Below are 9,717 nucleotides of genomic sequence, written 5' to 3' on the forward strand. Positions count from 1 at the left end.
ATGTTGAAAGTATGGTAGAGGTTCCAGTAAATATGAATGAAAAGGAAATATTCTCCCTTTTGAATAAAGATTTATGATTCTGGTCATAGAAAAAAGTTTTTACTTTGTTGAGATACTTTTTCAAAATTTAATTAACTAAATGTCAAATGAAATCAAGGAGTACCAACTCTCAATAGTTCCAGTATGAAAGTAGTGCTGATTAATGCAAGGAATGAGTGCTGTTCTTAATTTAATAAAATATTTTTGTATTTTAAGCTTTGTTTTTCGGGTAATTGTTTTAAAAGTGCTCTTTTACAGCATTTTAGTTGTTGACGGTATCTATTGTTCATGATGTAAACTGTTAGATTGATAAGTAAGCATTATAATACTATTTACAGGATACGTACAAACTTGTGAGTGTTGAACTAGTTCAACATCTTTGTGAATCACAATATTTCAAAATTATCGAGATGTATAAAAAAAAAATCACTGAATTCATTTTTCGTGTTCACAATGAGAAATTTTAAACTTGTATCATAAAAGGATAATATTCAAATGTTTTATCGAGCAGATTTATTTTTATAATCAGTTCCAAAAATCAGGCAATGAATATGAAAAAGCTAACATTTTTTTTCAAGTAAAACCATTAAAATAATGGGACTTGGGGAAAATATAAAAAAATAAAATAAAAAAAGACCAAAAAAAAAAAACCAATAAAAAAACATTAAAAAAAAAATTAAAAAATTAAAATAAAAGAAAGAAATACAAAATGAATGAAATAAATGTTCTTTTTCATATAAATTACATATTTTATTGCTGCACTGATATCCATTGTAAAATCTTAGATTATTCGGTGTTATAGAAAAGGGTTAAAAAGAGTAGATAAAGACCTACTGACAATAACATTTTTTTTATTGATCAAAAATAGATTTTCAATAATCATAATTGTATTATCAGTACAATATTTGGCCATTATTTATTTTCCATGAAGACCCCAAAAAATATATGTGTTGAGTTTTCTTGGCCAAAGAGGTGTATTCTTGGAGGGTTTTTTGTAGTTTATCTTGTATGAAATAAATAAATAAGCCAGTTAGTTGGCTGCAATTGTAACTTAAAATGCAATAATTTCAAGTGTAAATGTATAGATTGATTTGATAATATTCAGTTTATCAGATTTGGCAGGTTTCATTGCAAACATTACAAGTCAACAACTGTACATAGTACATAAATGGCTTTGTAAGGTTTAATTTGAAAGAAAACATCACATTTAATACTATATACAGAGAAAAGCTTTGAATATAAATGAAATGCAGTTGACTTGTGATATTATCCAGGAGTTGTAGTTTTCTTTTTAGGAAATGACGACCAATTTTTTCTTATAAAAGCTATCTGTACTTTATTCTTGATAATGACAATTTTATCATTTCTGTAAGATAGGAGCAACAATCTTCACCTAAAATTGCTATAAAATGTCTTTTGCAAAGATTTTGATGTAAGTAAAAATTCTGCTATATCTTCCTTTTCATTTAGTGTTGCTTTTTTTTCGAGGGGGGGGGGGTAATTTCATGGGTCAAATATTGGTTTTTATCATACTTTCTCTATTGATGAAAAGAAAAAATCATGAAAAAATATCCCCTATGAAAATTATTCAAATGAATAAAACCAGAGGATTATGAAAAATCTGACAATAATCCCAAACATGACAAGGGAACATCCTTGACCATCAGGAAGTATAAAAGACCTGGACCACTCCTAGGTAATATTCCTATCATTACTTTACTTTGACATGGCTTGTTGGAGAGATGAAAACTTGCAGATCTGTCAGAGATTTCTATGTCTTGTACTTTTTTGTGCTATATTCTTCATTTTCTGCCAACCACAGTACATAATAATTCAAGAATCTCAAATAATTTCTCATTTCCATTGTATATATTACATGTTAAATTATCACCTCATAACCTCTCATCTCAGGTCCACTTCATTTGCCTTTTCAGAATTTATTGCATTCTGGGTAATATTTTCTAAAATGTACCCCAAAACGTTGTGATTGGTTCAAAATGTTCTAAACAATGGACATAACCTTTTTTTTTCATTTTGGTGTACAAACAATGAAATTACCCATAGTCCTTTAGATTCTGAAAAGGCGAATATCCAGCCATTGTCAAATTTGAATATATTGCTGGGCAACTTTTTTTATTCTTTTTACTAAATAATCACCAAAGATAGTAAAAAGAATAAACAAAAGAAAATTGTGCTTTGAAAAAAAATATTGAACATATAATGTTATATTTTGTACAGGGGAAAATTTACAATAATATCAAACATGCAGTAACTTATAAGTTAAAAGCTGAATGTATTGAAATAAAATGTTTTAAAAACACAATAAAACGGTATTAAGATTCTGTTGTCATTGTCATTAGTGCTTTTCTATCCTTTCATGTAAATGTGGATTTGAAGTTTATTTAGTTTGTGAAGCTAGTCAGTTGCTTGAACAAAGAATATTGAGATAGTGACACCATTTCAGTTGATGGTAATTTTTTTCACATTGAAATGACTTTCTTAGTGTACATTACATGCAGGTTTGTCTAATCCAGAAAAATCTTGGCTGTTGCATCTTGATTTATGCTAGTAAAACATGAAAGTCGACGGTAACATTATAAAAAAAAGAAAGGTTTTTGAATATTCATTATTTACAGCAAAAGGTATTAAGTGTGTAGGTCAAGTTAATATCAAACTGGCCTTTGGAGTAGTCTAGTCCTACAGACCGATAGATCAGTTATCTGTTTGACTAGTCTACTCTTCAAGGAGGGAAGTATACCTATGCTAATAATAACTTCATGGTTCAGCTAGCAAGCAAGCTTGTCAAAGATATTTACTCTACCCACACACTGGATGAATTTTGCTTTAAAGAAAATTCTTTCATAAGAATTTTTTTATTACAACCTAATATTCATTATTTAAAAATTAAAAATTATTCTTTCATAAGTATTGTTTTATTACAATCTTATACCAGATGGCTTTCAAAAAGTATTTGTATATATTTGTTATATATTGATTTTTGTATGATTGAATGAATGAATGCCATGTAAATATGTATTTTAACATATACTTGTGTGTAGTGATTTTAAATATATATGTCAAAACTGATCAACGAAAACTGCCAATATTTTTTTTAAGTCGATTGTGTATTACATAAACAGGAACTGTCTTCTATACAAAGTAATAAGTGACTTTTTTATTTTCTAACAGCAGTATTGAATATTTGCAGTCATTTAAGTTTTTCTTCTAAAATAGTAAAAAAACATATAATTGTATGAATACTTATGGAATTCCCAAGTTTAAATGATAATAAAATAAATCTACTATAAGGCATTTAAACAGCTAGTCTTTTGAAGAACCTAGGGGTTAAAGCATTAACTGATCATCAGGAATTATAAGGATTGAAAAGAAAATTTAGTATTATTTTTTCATTTAAAAAAATATTTAATCAAATCTGCAAAGACCACTAAAAATGTTTAGTTTTGTTTTACGGGACGTGCTTGTAGTAAGGGTCTTTTTCAGGAGCTTTTTTAAGAATGTTTTAAGAATTTCTGTTTCATCAAAGCTCGAAAAAGGAATTTCGTTTTCTCCATTTGCTGTGTGCTGGCATACAAATTTTAAATTCTGGCATCTATGATGGGTTTATTTTCAAACGACAGGATTCTGTATAGAGATTGTTTGAACCATGAAGTTATATTTCTTTACTAAAATTCAATTCAGTTATTGAATAAGGGCCGTTAATTTAATCAACAAAAGTAAACATTTAAAGTAAAAAAAACTATCCTCCTATTACAAAATCTGCTGTCCAACTTAAAAATATGTCGGGAGTTCATAAAGTGATGATTTTTTTTATTAGAATTGCTTAAATAAAAGTAAAAACAAGTTAATTACGGAAACTTCAAGAGAGTTGACGTACTCGCATTATACTATGCTCCTGAGGAGAATTGGAACTATATAAATCTTTAACTGTAATGAAAGATATTGATTAATACATGTTATTTTTTTTATAAAAATATACTCGGAACATCTGTAAATTGTAACATTAAGATATGAACTATTGATTTTAAGATTAAATTGAAATTTTAGAAAAATCAGACATTGTTAATTTGTTTTGTTTTGATTTGTTGTTTTTTGTTATTTTTTTGCATATCAGTGTAATTCCAACCATGCTAGTTTTAATCCATTTTGTTAAATGAACATTGTGTTTATAGTAACTATTGCCAACAACAATAAATTATACTATTTCTAATAAAACTAATAGACCGGTTGTATTTATGTTTGTTTTACTTTAGTATTTGATAAAAGCAACACAAAGTGCGCTGCATGTTCAGAAATATCTTCTTACTTTCTATAGCACCTTTAATTATCCAAATTCTTTGGTGGGTTTGTGTAGCTCTGTTTTTATGCCCCACCTACGATAGTAGAGGGGCATTATGTTTTCTGGTCTGTGGGTCTGTTCGTTCGTCGGTCTGATGGTCCGTCCGTTCGTCCCGCTTCAGGTTAAAGTTTTTGGTCTAGGTAGTTTTTGATGAAGTTGAAGTCCAATCAACTTGAAACTTAGTACGCATGTTCCTTATGATATGATCTTTCTAATTTTAATGCCAAATTAAAGTTTTTACTCCAATTTCACGGTCCACTGAACATAGAAAATGATAGTGTGATTGGGGCATCCGTTTACTTGGGACACTTTCTTGTTTGTTATCTGTGTTGTGTTTTTTTGTCTGTTGATCTTGTTCTTTTTTGCCATGGTGTTATCAGTTTATTTTCGAGGTATAGGTTTGATTATCACTTTTGTATCTTTCGCCTCTCTTTTATATGATACAAGTATCTACTTTCCAGCATTATGGATTTTATTTCATCGAGTAATGAAAGTATGCCTGTGCACTTCTGACACAACCTATTCTACATGTTTCATCTTTTGTTCTTGAAACCTTGTAAGATGACATATTTCTTGTTCATGTTTGGCCTGTCAAAACCTTGCTACATGCGTTATTGGTATAGATTATTTCAGGAAATAGGAAAACCTGAGCCTAGATTAGGGGGAGGTGTGGGAACCACCATGCATGTTAGATTTCAGCACATTCCGTATGTGCCGATTCTGAGTCAGGAGGATGTTATTCAGCAGTTGACGTTTTGTGAATTGGAAATTTTCCAAAGAAATGTGTCATTAAAATCGTAAATACCGAACAAGTTTCTATATATAGAAATAAGATGTGGTTTGAATACAATGAGACAACTCTCCACCTTATATCTCATCGTTAGAAGTAAGCAACATTTGGTCACTAGACGACCTTCAACAATGAGCTTCCTACCATGTAGCAAGATAAACAGGGCATCGATTTGACAAATGTACAACCAGGCGATGATCTAAACAATGGAAATCCATCCAAAGACGTAACGTTATTTTGGTGTTCGAACAATGAGATTATCCATAGTCTGTAAAAGGCGAATTGGTTGACTGAAACGCCTCAACACACTAACCACATTAGCGGTCGTTAATCTTTGAATAACAATTGAATTCTCTTGGCATGGTATGACGCACAAGATCTCCACACCTTTTGTTTGTTGCCCTGATATTTGCTCTTCAAAACTGATTTATGAGAGTTGAACATGGTAAACTTCTGTAGCCTAAATTTGACTATAATTGCGAAATGGTATTCGCTTATAAAACTTAAGTCCTAAGAAAATATGGTGAAAACTACATGTAGGATATAGGTACATATTTATATGAAGATAGGAATAAAATTCCTTTCAAGAAAATCTATCTGATGAGAAGCATGTAATTAAAGATAAAGTAACAACAAATATCATATGAAAATATGTAAAATTTAATAAGCTAATTCAGTTTGAAACATTAAAAAGAATAAAAACAACCTATAAAAATTGAATTACAAATCATAATGCTCGTATAATCCTGATTATATATAATATATGTAACTCAACTCCAAACACCTAGAGTTAAAGATATAATCCCAAAATACCGAACTTAAAGAAATTCAGAATGGAAAGTTCTATAAAATAGCAAATACAAAAGCTCAAATACATCAAAGTGATTAAAATAATTCGTATACTTGACTTAGTACAAACATTTCCGACTGTAGGAAACTGGTTACTATTGTAATATAATCTTAATTACACAAATAACTATTTCAACAAAGAAAAACTTTAAACTATTGCGTCCGAAACTCTGAATTCATAAAAAAGAAAAGAAATGCAAACTATTGAGTCAAAAACTCTGAACTTATAAAAAAAATATTAAAAGAATGTAAAAACATAAAAACCTTAGATGTATTTTTTAAATCTATATCTATTGTTATATTGATTTTCTAAAGAAAAAGCGACAGTTGTTGACTGTCTAGTAGTTGACAAACGTAATGAAAATACCTTACTGACAAAAACTGAAGTAATGGGATTAACGATTAAATATTCATAATCAATTATGTGTATTACTAGTATGCATTTCCATGAAAGTTTGCACGTTTTAACTGTTGAAAAACCGGATGACGTCTTTTGTAGCAAGAATCTTAAAATCTGGTTTGATCATTACCCGGTTGTAATACTGCATTCTAGTTCATCCGGGGAGAAAAAATAGGCCAAAACGTTGAAAAATAACTCAGTTCAAAGGAGGTATAAAATATTGATGACAACACGACGTTTAATAACTACATGCGTCCGAAGCGTTTTCTGGATTTACCTTCATTAGGAACGCTCAAAGCCAACCATTTGAAATCCGATGTATGTATAAGTACCGAAATTATTATTGAGTATGAGTTTTATAGAATTATGATGAGAAGATTTTAAGTTAGAAGTGAGAAAACGACAATATGGCGGACGGATAGTCGCACGACCAAGGGTAACACTTAATGCCCATTTACGCACGACTGGTCAAAACACAACTTCAAAAATATAGTTTTTCCCAAAATAAAAATGAAATAAAATGTTTAACAACATGCAGCAATGTCATGGTTAAAAATGTGTATGTCTCTAATTTATGTCGAATCTTATGTACTTGTCATTAAAGCTCTTTATAGGGCCCTTTAATTGGAAATAAAAATTCTATTCTATTCTATTCTATGTAGTGAAAGTGCTTAAAAGATTTCATTTAATTTTATTCATTGGTATAAAAATAAGTTATCTATCGCTTAATAAGAAATAAATTCGTTATCTTGCTGCAATCAGGGGTGTACTGAATTTTATACCAGTATAAAATTATGTACACCTTTGATTACACCAACATAACTAATATCGTTCATCTTTAAGTACAATCGTACTGTATATCATACTGAATAGCAATATGTTACCATATACGTGGAATTACAAACAACCAAGGTTTACCGTCGTAAACGCAACATTGCTGAAACAATGATAAGAATTATATATTACGTAGGTATCTGATAATATAAGGCATTTGTTTTGTCTATCTAAAACTGATTTTAAATCTTTGTGATTTGTAATGTTACAATCATGTCAGTTTTAAATTGACATATTCAGAAATAAATTTGCCCGTGTCAATATTATTTGCTCCGCTTACATTTTAGTACTATGGCTTTCATTGACGTCTTTTTATAATTTGTCCTTCTGCGATCTTGTTCGTTATTTCATCTAAGCATTTTCTCTAACTAAGCAAAATGCATATTGATCTGTTTGGATAATATTGATTGGACGGAAGAGTCCAACTTCATACACCAATAGTTGTATGAGGAGATGCTGTTCGGTTGGTATGTTTTTTCAATGGTTCATACTTCCATTATGGTACGGCATAGACAATGAGGTTTCTCCGTTCGGTAAAAATCTCCCTGAGTCGTCATTTACCGGATTTTCTGTGAGAAGTTTAGGTAAATCTGCAACTGTAAATTAAAAGTGAAAAAGACATACAAATATTGTTACAATATTTGGTATTGTTTTATTAATATATATTCAAATATAAAATCATTTTGAAATTGAACTGTTCACTGCAGTGAATGAGTCATTACTATGTTACTAAGAGTAAAGCATAATCATAAGTGGATTGAATAAACTCGCCTGTTTTTATTTATAGCCATTAGTGTTAGTCAGCTGTGGATTCCTATAATTTGAATTGTCTTCTTTTTAAATCAATATAATTCTACAATAATATTAAAATTCTTATTTCTTCAAGAGTTAACGCTAAAATTCTTCGGTCCCCTTTAAAGAGCTACAAGCTATTCTTATATAACCATGACGATTATATAATAATTTGATTCGTATATACGAATTTCGTTTTTACGTCAACGAAAGAAAAGCAATACTGATACCAACTCAAACTTTACTGTAAATACAATGATTAACATTAACGGTATCAATTTTTCTGCACCAGATGCGCATTTCGACAATACATGTCTCTTCAGTGATGCTCGTGGCCAAAATATGTAAAATCCAAAGCTTATATAAAAGATGAAGAGCTATAATCCAAAAGTTTAAAAAAGTATAGCGAAATCCGTGAAAATAAACGACAAATTGCGGAGTGCTTCACATCTAAGTATTATGAATGAAAATGACAGTTGAAACTCAAACTAGGATCGATGGCAAAAGGGAGGGTTTATGTTTTCAAAGTAATAGCTTCCCATTTCTCATAAATGACTGATCATTTGTCCTATTTCTGGTGAATACCTATTTGTTTTGAAACGCCAAGTAAGTGCAGGTTACAATTATACGGACTCAATTTACTGAATGGGCTACTAAAAACATCTCCTGGAGACTTATGATAAAGAACGAATGAAATCTGGTTCTACATTCTCCATTAAGAGTTTAACAGTTATGCGTTTCTTTGTCTCAACACATCAGAGACATGTTTTTATGGTTATGATCAATTTGGTAAATTTGCGTAAACTGTCTATTCTCTACTGGGACATTGTTTAAAATCAAGATTGGCATGATGAGTGATAGATGGATTTAAGGAGACGTGAACCTGTCATTGTACCAGTTTGCATTTCTTTGATTTGTAAACTTTGCAGTTTTGAATTCCATAAACCACTGCTACATATTCTTTGATAAATGACTCTCTTAATATGTTCGTACATGTCTTATCACTAAATGGTACGATTTAAAATCAACAAATATGTTTGCAGAACAGAAAAGATAAACAGATGTTGCAACGTTCGTACAAATTAATACCTCAGATGTTACCTAAATAGTAAACAGTTATTGTCGCAATAGTGGAACTTATAGCATTTGCCCTCCTTCGCTAATGTTTACTTACCATGAACTTGAGCTTCTACCCTGGCAGTTGGTCTTTGTTCAATGAGGGTCATGTCAGGTTGTTCATCTGAAATACGAATCACTTATGATAACCGATAGTTGTATTTTTAGCTCACCTGGCCAAAGGGCCAAGTGAGCTTTTCTCATCACTTGGCGTCCGTCGTCCGTCGTCGTCCGTCGTCGTCCGTCGTCCGTCGTCTGTAAATTTTTAACCAAATTTAATCAAACATGGCCAAAATCATTATTAGGGTATCTAGTTTAGAAATTGTGTCCGGTGACCCGGCCAACCAACCAAGATGGCCACCATGGCTAAAAATAGCACATATGGGTAAAATGCAGTTTTTAGCTTATAACTCAAAAACCAAAGCATTTAGAGCAAAACTGACATGGGGGTAAAATTGTTTATCAGGTCAAGATCTATCTGCACTGAAATTTTCAGATGAATCGGACAACCCGTTTTCAGGTTGCTGCCCCTGAATTGGT

General features: G+C 30.6%; 1 protein-coding gene across 6 annotated transcripts in view; it reads left to right on the forward strand.

Annotated features, from left to right (window-relative positions):
• LOC143055453 (sodium-dependent phosphate transporter 2-like) overlaps nt 1-4,286 on the forward strand; it is a 37,417-nt gene extending 33,131 nt beyond the window's left edge. For all 6 annotated transcript variants that reach the window (XM_076228598.1, XM_076228603.1, XM_076228601.1 and 3 more), the window contains exon 17: nt 21-4,286. The gene's annotated coding sequence lies outside the window, so the exon portion shown is untranslated. The remainder of the gene's footprint in view (nt 1-20) is intronic.
• Nucleotides 4,287-9,717: the final 5,431 nt, after the last annotated feature.

The sequence above is a fragment of the Mytilus galloprovincialis genome, chromosome 12 (genome assembly GCF_965363235.1).
Source record: "Mytilus galloprovincialis chromosome 12, xbMytGall1.hap1.1, whole genome shotgun sequence".
Classification (NCBI taxonomy): domain Eukaryota; kingdom Metazoa; phylum Mollusca; class Bivalvia; order Mytilida; family Mytilidae; genus Mytilus; species Mytilus galloprovincialis.